The following is a 12,064-nucleotide window of genomic DNA, read 5'->3' as shown; positions in this document are numbered from 1 at the left end:
TGTTAGGGCCAGTTGCAATACCCTTATGATCTATGTGTTTCTTCCAGATTTTGCAGAATATCCAAGGAGCTCTTTAAGGCTGCTATTACAGATATAGTGCAAGAAAGGTGACAGATTCTGGGAGTGTCTTTAAGATAAGTGAGAAACAGAACAGAGATAAGGCATTATCTAGCTCGTACACAGAGCCAAATACTTTGCTGCCTATTAGGGCATTAATACCGCTCCAGTGGACTTTCACCCTGCCCAGAGGCATCCTTGGGTAAATGAAAGGGCCTCCCTCTCCCCCCGGGGGAAAAGGTGAAGCTCGATTGGCACTGGCTAGTAAGATAGCCCATGGCAGAACATAACACCTGGGCACATATTAGCATAGCAGTGGGGCAGCTCTAATTAATATTGTGGCCTGAACGGGCCCAGGAATGTGGAGAAACATGAAAATGCATCAGGAAGGATGGAAACTGGAGTTTTAACTATTCCCTAATTTAAGGTTCATTTTGTAACTCCAGTGCATGCAAAGTGAGGCTAGCATGCATCCAGCACTGCCCAGATAACACTAAATCCCTGCTGAGCTGAGCTGTATGTGCGCAGGTTTAGTCTCCCCTCAAGGATGTTCTGTTAAATAAGATGAGAATAAAAATGTGTATTTGTGTTCTTACTTAGTGATGGGTATTTCAGGCAAAACAAAAATCAGGTCTCCTATTCCTACAGGCTGCTGTGAACGTGTAGATTCTTCAACATCTGTGCCTTTGTCTTCAAATGGGCTTTCTCTAGGGTTAGGGGTTTGCTTCTTCAGCTTACTTTGCATAACTGAAAGAGGAAATCAAGAAGCAATAGTTCTTCCTCTAAGCACAGGCACAAAATAATACTGAAGTACAAGCACACATTTATCTTCAATGAATGTACCATGTCATACAGATAGGGCTAGGCAGACTGCAAGTAACAGCAAATAATAAAAGTTCTGTTGTATATGTAAGTGTGATGGGTTTTTTATTTTTCTTTTTGACAGAGATTACAATACCTGAGAAGAAAAAAAATCCATTGTCAGTCCATTATGTTCACTCTCCAACAAGGCAAGCGACAATTTTCATTTGAAAGTCAAACAGAATTTTCTGTGAGCCTTGACTGGCCTTTCTTCCAGCAGCAAACTGTAGTGCAGCAACCCAAAGCCAATACCAATGCATGGCTAAAGCAGCTTCCTGATTTTAGCTACCGGCTCTATAAATCATCCAACACTTCTCAGAAGCCACAAGGAAAGGGAAACAGGGAACTGAAGCCTAAAATGACATCCAAGTCCATAGTAATGCAACAGCTTTAAAGGCTTAGGTCCAGGCTGCTCCTTCTTCTCTCAGAACAGAAAAGGGAATTGCCTCAGCTTGTCACTTGCTTTCCACGGGTCAGCTCTTATGAGGCCAAAATATTGTTTGTGAAGAATGGCAAATATAAGACCAGTATGTATGAAGACCCCAAACCGCATGATGGTAGGCAAGTAAAGTGTCTGGCTCCCACACTTCTATAAAGCAAACCCGCTGAAATAAAGGATGCTCAGAGATCAGTAAAAGAAGCCACTAGATGTCAGTCTTACTAGCCAAGAAAAAGAAATCCCACCTTTTAGTACCACAGTTGGGATCTAACTTTGATAATTAGCTCTGTTGTCACAAATTATTTGCCAAAAAGGCTTCTGTAGGGAAAGCTGATGAATTCAGGTTTGGAGCTCCACGTTTTCTGGTGCTTTGTAGCTGAAAAGATGGTTTTCGTTTTGGCAGAGTAGATTGAAATATGGACATTAGGGCTAATCAGTTCAACTTCAGCTTTTTCTCTACATCAGCCAGTACTTTCTGCATTCCCCAGATCAACAGGTAGCAGTTGAATTGCTTGACATGCTGGTTGGAAGGATTTTACAGTAACATTTCCATTTAGCAGCCCTGAGACCAGCAGCTCATTGTGCTAACTGTTGTGCATCCTATATGGTAAGAAGCTGTCCTTTTTTCACAGCAACTGAAAATCTAATTATGTACAGAAACGTTGCAAAGAAAATTTAAAAATCCAAGATACAACTTCGATCAGTGCACCCCTCCAAAATTGGTGTGTTTAACGTTAAAACCACTAAGGAAGAGAAGCCTTCAACCTAAATTGTTTTCATTCAGATTTTTTAAAAATTATTTTCATTTTTGTTTTTATTCATTGTTGTGTTCTTTTGTGCTTGTTTGGTTTTGGTTTTTTTTTTTTTTTTTTTTTGTTTGTAATATCCTTTAAAATCAGGTTCCATAAAAACAAAGAGAAGTATCTTTTATTAAGATTCAGTATTCTATCCATATTCAATTAATTTTTAATTACAAACCTTCCTATCTCCTCTATTCTGAGCCTTCAAAGAATCTCACCCAAGGAGCAATTCAGCAAACCTACTGTTTCTAAAATAAGAAACAAAACTGAGAGAGTAAACAAAATGCCTTCTGCTCTCCAAAGCAAACATTTATACCTGGACATGTAATTTATTGAAGAACCACATAAATGGCATATAGCCAATGTTACATTTCCATGGAAAACAATAAATAGTTTTTCTTCCTTCTCTCTTCATGAGAGTATAAACATGCCTTAATTTATTTACCAAGCTGCTATAGCAGGAATTTAACTTCCCTGTTTTTCAGTTTACGTAAGGTAATTAAAAGCAAGCTTCTAGTTAGCTATTATGGCCCAAAGAATTTTTTCTCAAGGAAAATGTGCTTTATTTCATGATGATCAAGTTTTCATAATAGTAATTAAATGATAATTTATCTTAAAACCCATTAAACAAAACATTTCTGTTTAAGTACATCTTATTTTTTCTCAAGTCGTAACCAGCAATGTAAAACCAGTGGAAAGGAAAACAAAGCATGTTTGTCCCTCAACATTAATGTTGTACTTTCTAAGGTCACCACTTCAGAAGGCCTGGCTATAGCAAGATTATCTATAGCGTCTGTATCTTAGGAAATGTTCTTGAGGTTTCAGAACCTTCCCCATTCCATATCAGGAGAAAACCAATGCTTTAATAATTTGACTGACTCCAAAGGCCAGTTCCAGAAAGCCAAACAACTACATGACCAAGATATTTAGCTGTGAGTATGAAATCAAATTTCAGGTCCTTGTTATGAAGCAGGTGCTTTGTTTGGGGATTTCAGTGTCACCAATCATTGCTCTAATCTCAGGACTACTATTTCTATCTGAGTGAAACAAGTAAGTGTAAGTCAGCATGTCTGAAAAGAAATAAGGGAACAGTAAAAAAAGAAAGTTACAACTAAAATTTCCTAATTAAGTTCCTGATAACAACAAAACATTCTCAGACTTGGTCCAGAGGTAGAGGGGATCTCCGCTCTGAGGTCTGGAGAAAAAGAATGCATATTGTCTAATTGCTTTGACATATCAATAACTTCTCTGCCAACCGAAACTTCAGGTTGCTTAATTCTAGTAGTCTGCAGACTGCACGGTGATGCAAATTCAGTAGAACTAAGAACTTGCCCCTACAAGGGATTTTACTCTTTTTTTTTTTCTTCTTTTTCTTTTCCCCTCAACTAGAATGTCCCCTATGGAAAACCCTTATTGATATATTGTCAGGAGTTTAAAAGGAAATTATCAATCTCAGTGCAAGATCTCTAAATAGAAAATGTACCTAAAGACTAGCTGCACCGGTCCAAAATTTTTAAGTATAAACTTAATTTTACATACACAAAAAGAGGCAACTTCTGTGTTCACTTAAATGGGAGGTACTTTTTTCATCATTGAGGCCAATAGGAAATGCTTCATTAAATGGAAATCAGAAGTCAATCAGAAAAAAATTAGAAAAAGAGGTGTATTAAGAGAAAGGTAACAAGTAAGAAATGTAAATTACTAGTGTACAGTGTTTCCTTCTCCCTCCGGCATTCTCTCCTATATACTTCTGATGTGCATCATGCGTTTCAGTCCAGAGTTAAACATTAATTACTATCAAGTTTTCAGCATGTAACTTCATGCACCACTTCTGCTCTCCCCATGATTTTGCGGGTACTCATCCTGCTGCCTAACCCCACCATTTTGATTTTATCTTGTTCAGTCAATCAAAGAAACATATCTTCCTATTCATGCAGGTAATACTGATACCTCCAGAACATCATGGTTATGGATTTTTCTATCTTGCATAATAACTCACAAGAAAATAACTGTTTTATGATATCCATTTAAACTGGTGAAGACCAGGGAAAACTGACAGTCAAATCTGTGATGTAGTCTAATATAAGTGATCTACACAAAGAAGTAAATTGCTTTTCAAGAATGGGCTGATGGAGCAAACTCACTCTTTTCACCATGTCTCAGAAAGATTTTAAGACCAATATGCTGATGTCATATCTTATCCTACACTTACCTGAGTCTGCAACATGTGGTTTGGTGAAGAGCAGCACTACCAGCAACCAAACACAAAACTTCCTCTTGCAACTTGCAGAAAAGACTGCCAGTTATTTAAAATCCTGTTCATTTTGAAAGCAAAACCACTTTTGCTTCCAAGCGATAAGAATACATATCTAAAAAATTATATGAAATTGATGTTAAATGACGCCTTTGTTTCAGCCTTGCTTTTAACTCATAAATGCTCCAGCAACAGAAAGCTCTTAAGCTCATTGTAATGCAGATGACTGCAGGGTATGTTAATGATTAATCAACTTCACTGGAAAGGTTTGAAAAATAATGCAAATAACTCAATGCAAATAACTCCAAAGCATGCAACATATTTATGCCAAGAAATCACATCCCCCATGTTTTTAGTATCACAGTTCCTTTCTCTAGAAGGGTGTTCTCCTTCTGTTATTGTTCCTCATCTGTATTTGTAACAGGACGCCATTGGACTCATTTGAGATTGGGACCATGATGATAGGAGTTGTGTAAATAAAGAACATCAGGGTAATGGAATGGAGCTTGTCAGCTCAGCAACTTACTTGTTAACAAGTTAATTAACAGTTAATTAAATCTCCTAGATCTTGCATTTTTTGAAAAAAAAAGTTACAGCTGTATTTTTTACCTTTCCCAAATCCAACATGTAAAGTTTAGTCTTCAGTTTACTTCAGTGTTTTTGGTTGTAGGCATGATGGCTTCTCTGATGTTAAAATGTATTTTCCTTTTCAAGTGCAGTATGAACCTAATTTAACAAATCTTGTGACAAGTTACACCAGAGATCCTTTAAATCTGAAGTTAAAATCACAGCTTTTAAATACGGGTAAGTCCTCAACTACATGCATGTTCATTGTGTTGAAAAAATAAGGAATCACTATGTGAACAGTAGGGAGCAGGTTTAAGTGTGTAAAACCCCTCTACTGCCATGTAGCTGGCTTAAGCGGCCTCACATGAAGCTTAATGAACAAACAGCGATTATTTCCCTAATTTCAATATCAGAGGAAGTCTGCTTCCTAGCTCTAAATAACACACTCAGATCACAGAAAATACATTAGTTCATTCATGCAAAGACTCTCAGTTTTAAGGATATCTGATATAAGCAAGATTATTAGCTTAAAAATCTGTTTGCCAGTGTAGATTTGCTGATAAAACTGCAATTTCAACCTTGTAATCGTAGTTTATTGCCAGGCAACTGAAGGAAGTCCAATGTCTGCTGTCCAATAGTCCATATTTGCATTCCTACTGTGGTGTAGTTCATAATGGGATGTCTGCCCTTTAGTGTAGTTTCTATAGCTTCACCTCATATAAGGATAGCTTATTTGGAAACAATTAACTACACATTAAAGAACAGACACATACATAACATGTTGCATAAAAGACTACTTTCTTTGTACATTCACAGCAAGGCCACGGACAGAATATTTTTTTGCTTATAAACTTTACCGTGTATGTCTGGGTGGTCCTTTATTGGAATTCTGTCTAATCAACAATAAACATATATTTTCAAATCCTATAGTCTAGGTAGTTTGTGCTATAACTTACAAATACTGTTTGCTCAATATTTTCAGACCCTGGACTTGAACCACTGAAAAAGAAACCAAAAGGACTCTGATAGGAGATTTCATACATACAAAACTTGTGAAAGCAAATGGGATCCACGGCTGCTACTACCAAAAGATCCCTGGCCACCTAAATCTGCTTCATTTAGTTAGTCAGATTAAAAGACAACTTCCTGCTTTTCTCTGCATCAAAAGCTTCTTAAAATTAATATTATTATTATCATTATCATTATTACTACTACTACTGCTACTGAATTACATTTGTTTCAGAGTGTTTTGGATCATGCAACCTGAGGAGTGACTGGCATGTCCTAAGGGAAGCATCACTGCACTGGAGATCTAGGGCTATGGACCACCAATTTCCTTTCGCTTTTGAAGAATATAATACTGTTTCCAGCTTTTCCTGACTTTGATGTATTTTGGAAAGATAATGTCTTGGGGAACACGTTCTTATTTCTGCCTTTAGAAAATTATACAGCATGGCACATGGCAATTCATTTGTAGGAACTAAGATGTCCACATTAGGCTATACAAAGACACTGGGTGGATGCTTAGAAAATTTATAAATATACACCAAACAATTAAATGTAGAGGTCTCTATTTTCATTATAAAACAGCTTCCATTAAGAGTGGGTTGGAGGCAAAATAAATTGTTTAGGGAACCAGTGTAGATGGTGACATATTCCAAGCTGTGAACATAGCTCTACTGAACAGTGGCAAGTCAATATGCGCATTTGCAAAACACATGAATTGCCTGAATACAAATGTCTCTGGGCATTTTGATGTGTTGCACTCCGATTCAAGTCTGAAACACATCTGAGAATGAATTGACAAACCTGTCAAAGATCATTCTCATGACAGCCACTCCTGTTTCGTTTTGTAGCCCTGATGTACCTCTCCTTCTCTGCTCTCAGAGACACGGATGACACTGTGATGCTCACACAGTGTTTTTGGATCGTGTGGAGGAAAAGCTGTGCCAGCTGCAGCAGGGAGAGGCAGGCAGAGACGTGAGTGTCCATTCTGCCAGACTAGGGAGGCTGGTTCTAGTCTCATCCAGAAGGCAAACACAATTTTGCTCTGCCATGGTCTTAGATGAGAAAGGATTGATGCGTGCTGGTAGTAGCCATAACTCCTTTGGTTTGGGAGGGTCAGGAGGACATTGACACCCAATTAAACTAAACAGCTCCAAGCCTTTCTTAGAGTTCAGAACAAAAAACGTGAATAGCTTGGTTAGCCTTTCCTCATGCTGTCTTACACTAGGGAAAGGCTACTATCAAGTGAGATTCTTGCAGCATCCACAATGACCCTGGTTTACATGGGCTCAGTGTATCCATGCAGACAATGCAGCATTGTCCCAGAGTCTACGCTAAAATGTCAATAATCTGAGTGAGATGAAGCAATGAAAATGTGTTTGTCACAATACTGACCTTCACTGGAATAGCTTGGGCTTCTTGGAAAAATGCACTTGTCTGACCAGAGTCCTCTGCTGCTGTAGCCAGGATGCTCTGTATTTCCGCTTGCCAAATCCCTTGAATGAGATTACTCTTGGGGAGTAACCCCCACTCAAAGAAGGGACATGTTGGGCAGCATCTAAGGCAGGGAGGAAATAGGACTGCTTTTTAATGTGTTAGGAGACATTTTTTTAGCTTCCAATACAGCTTTCCTTCAATGTTCATGGGCTGTGGACACTTCACAGTGCCCTCCAACACAGTCCCCAGGCCTAGCTGCCAGAGTCCTGGGAGGAAGAGAAAAAGGCATCAGTTTCTGCTTCCGTCTTGTCTAGAATAAACTTCTCATGGAGGAAAATCTTGATCTTCTCACTGATGAAACCACTTTGTTGTAAAGCTGTATTTTCTTCCGTCATGGGTGATACTAGCCCAATGTGACCTTATAGGGTTATGACTGTATTTAAATGACAATGTCTTTCCTTCCACAGGAACCTCAGCCTAAACAGCATGGTGCTGAGAAGAAAGTAATGTGATGGGGACTCCACACCATTATCCATACTAACGTATCAATCTTCTGGTCCCAAGAAATATGTCTACCTGTACATGGTATGAGAAATACTAGTGGTCCTGAGCAGTGTCTTGTGTCTATCCTGTGAGGTATGAGCTCTCTGAGAACCCTGTTCCACCATAAGAAAGCAGATTGTCCTTCAAACAGTACAAAACCTGGCACAGAAAGCCCCCTTTATCAATGATGTTCAAATATTTTAGCAAAATATCTGGGTATTTTACTGTAAATACCAGAACAAAAACACAGTAAATACGCTCTGTCTGGTTTATTACTGAGTATTTGACCTATTTCCCTTAGGTCATGATTTGTGAAATAACATGGAAGGCAGCAGTATATTATAGCTTTCTACTTAACAAATTCCTCTCTCTGTATATCTCTCTGTATTGTTAAAAATTACTTACTGACTCTTCCAATGCATTAATTCTTTTCTCTTACCAGACCCTTAGTTATCTGCAAGTAAACAAAATGGCACAATCCATCACACTTCTGAGAATTAGAGAGGCTGAATGTCATCATAAGCTTACTTTGGAAACTCCCTGTCCCCTCTACCCAAGAGCTGGTGATCAGCAGACTGTGCCAACATGAACCCTCTCACACTTCCTCTTCCTTCGACAAGAACAGCTGCTTTTCTCTTGACTCTAATTGCTATGGGATTGACTGCTGAAAGCTCAACATGGTCAAGTAGTTTCAATTCCTTTTATAAACAGTGTGTGGAGGTGTTGAGTGTAACAGGGGGAAGTACTTTTCAGTCATGGTGTGCATTGCTGGAGGCTCTGGGGACATATCCAGAGATAAATATGGACTCAAATCTCTAGATTTAAACTGTAAGTAAGCTACAGAGTAAATGTACCCCAGACAGTGACTTAGCATAAGAAAAATACACATTGGATTGTTTTGCCCTTTCCAAAAGACGGTGAGCTACACACCACTGTGGAAAGCTTGGGACACTGGTAAGAATTCCTTAAGCAATGATCTCACGTCTGTATGGACTGTTGTGGAGTTTGGCATTTCTCCAGGATTTCCCAGATCCAATCCTTAGTGAAAAGAAAAATTGTGTAAGATGTTAACACTAAAAAAAAGGTGTAGTTTTTGTTAAAGAGAGCTTTCTACCAATCAGAGAGCAATTGCATTGCATCTCCAGACACTTGTTGGAAATTTGGAGTTTCCCAAATTCAGGTTTGGAAAGAATAAAGTCCCCAGTTTGCCTGGAAATTCCCCATTTTCTGAATGTCAGGCAAACACAGACCAGCGAATGGTGCTTCCCCTGTGCATGGCAAATGAAAGACTTATGACAAATTAAATTTCAAAGGTTGTTAGGTTCTAGATCTCTTGTTGGTAGATACAATCATGATATAATAGCATTGTATCTATGCTACTGATGGCTAATCATAAAATTTTAGCTAGGCCTCCCCGTAGTAATAGGGCTGACGGTATAATGAAGTGATGCACATAGCAGTCCTTTGAGTGAATGCTATTGACTTTGTCTTTTTATAGATGGGAAAAAGGAAGCACAGAGGAAGTAAATGAATTGCCCCAAAAGCATGAGGGAAGAGTCAGTTTCAGGCATAATTTTCCAGGCAAACTGATCATTAATAACACACGTGGAGGCATTTCCAGTGTTCCTGAGGAAAAGGGAAATGAATTTCTCTTTATCCTCCATGCATGACACCTCATCTTTAAAAATGTAGATGACAAAGGTTTACCTTTAGTCTGACCCACAAGATGAAGGTAGTCCCTTGTGCTTGCTTGCAGTGGGGTGTGGGACACATGGGTATGTTACAGACACTCATGTCCTGGCTTAGACATCCCCACTCTCCTATCAGAGGAGCCAGGAAAAGACCACGGGGCTGCTCTGCAGTGAGGAGAGTGCTGGTTGATAGAGCCTCCGGGTACAAAGGCTCTTAGGGAAACTAAGGTACCTGCAATAAATCTATGCATGGATTATGTTCCTTACTGCCAGAAACACAATAAGAGATATCCTAAAAATCTAAGCTGAAAGTTGTGAACCTAATAGTTCCTTGAAAATGCTAGCTGAGTTTGCTCACCTATTTTAGTGTAGTTATTACATATATGATGTTACATACACTTACCATATGAAATATATAATTAAGAAAAAAAAAAAAAGTGTTCCTGTTAAGAACACTATGAAGAAGTATTAAGTTTTCTTTTCTCCAACACCACATCCTTGCTAGGAAGCAGCTTAAAGAGCAATACTACTACTGACAGGACAGATAACTTTCTTCCAAATTCCCATGGGGGTGTGACACTCAGCTGTATCTTTTGTGAAAGGCAGACATAGTGCTGCTTAGCAATTGTGCAGCTAGAGGCACCCTTTACCCTGCCAGGCTTTCCAATACAAGGCAGAGGCTTGGTCTGAAGGAGTTGGTGCTGCTGCCATGCAACGTGGAGATCTACGTGCCTTCTGGAGACCAGTTCTGCACCCGATGCAATGTTGGCTTGGTGAGCTACAGCATCCAGCAGCACCCAGCAGAAGTGCAGCCTCACTGGCCTTTTGCTGCATCTCTGCACACCATTGCCCGTTGCAAGGGTTCATATGCACACAGAGACAAAGTGCTCTCTTGAACAGGGTGGCAGCCCTTCACACTGGCCCCAGCTTAGCACCTCCTTGTCCCTCTGTTGCACATGCGAGTTCTTCCAGAACCCAAAGGAGGTCTGAGAATCCCCCTCAGAGATATTTGTCATTTGTCTCCATATCGTCCAACATGCTCCACAAAGCTCTTAAACCCTAGATAAAGCTGAGCATAGTTTTTGTATCAAGGACTGGCTAAAGTGGTTTTCTCATGCCTCAGCAATTGGAGATCCATGCAAAATCTCTTCATCCTTTTTACTTTTGCATTGTCATTGTGGGGGTGCAAATGCACTGTAAATCTTGCTGACAGCTATGTCAGCCATTTAGGCACACAGTCAACTACAGCGTGTACACCTCTTAGCCCAGTGTACGAGAAATGACCAGTATCCATTACCAAAATTGTTGCTGATCTAAGATCTGTTCCAGTCAGTTGGCATTTTTCCATTGACTTTGCTCTAATTTGGAACAGGTTTATGGAGGCTGATTCTCTTGTTTTAGGCAGCACTATCGGATTATTCATTTGGAATTACTTTGTAAAAACCTCTACAGCTTATACAAATGCAGAAAGTGTATTTGGATACTTTCTGAAATAGCAAAAGGAAGAAGCAGGTTTACAGGTTAATTGTAAATACTGTGATCTCACAAATGACCAGAAGAAGCAGGTATTACACAAAAGTATGTTCAGATTTGCCACCCACGCATACTGACTCAGTAGATTCTGTAAGTTATTAATACTAATGTTTTGCATATGTGTAGAACTTACTTTATATATCTTCGTTATAAAACAGACAGAAAGATTTCAAGGTCTCTGTTCAGGATATCCTCTGTGCGCCCTGCCACCCCACCTTCAATATCAATGTCATCTCTAAAGCTCTTGTACTTTGAGCTAGATTTAGCCATGTGTCCTGTGATTTCTCGAACTGAGATACTACTCATGTGAATGATTACCATGCAGATTAAAATCAGTGTTTGAAAAATACACAGGACTCCTAATTCTAATCTAAGCTCTGTCAGCATTTCTCTAACTTTGCTTATATTTTATTTGCCATGAATTTATGCCCAAGCGCAACTATTCTCCAATTTCTCTATTTCCTCCCTCCATCCCAAACCTGTACATCTGAAAAATTAAGCACATACACATGGAATCCTCAGGTGGCCAGCAAATTACAGGTACTGTAAAGGGTCCCAGGATCACATTGGTCTTGCTGAAAGTGTTAATATCCTTGCCACACTAAGTCTTTGAAATAACAAATTTTATGCCTTTTCTATGGAACAAAATCATAAAAAGACATGAAGCAATCAACCTGAGTAACAGTAGACTAACATACTAAAGTTTAAAGAAGTATTATCAATTTATTAAGATATTTCTGAGACCTGATTTACAAGAGCTGGTACACATAGCAGATTTGTTTGCATTAAAAAAGAAAAAATCTCATATTGACCACAATTAAAATTAACATACTGGAAAAAATGTAAAGAATAATTTTATGTCAGATATGTCTCTGCT

This window comes from Streptopelia decaocto, assembly GCF_964273445.1.
Source record: "Streptopelia decaocto genome assembly, chromosome: 2".
Taxonomy (NCBI): Eukaryota; Metazoa; Chordata; class Aves; order Columbiformes; family Columbidae; genus Streptopelia; species Streptopelia decaocto.
Note: the sequence above shows the minus strand (reverse complement) of the source record.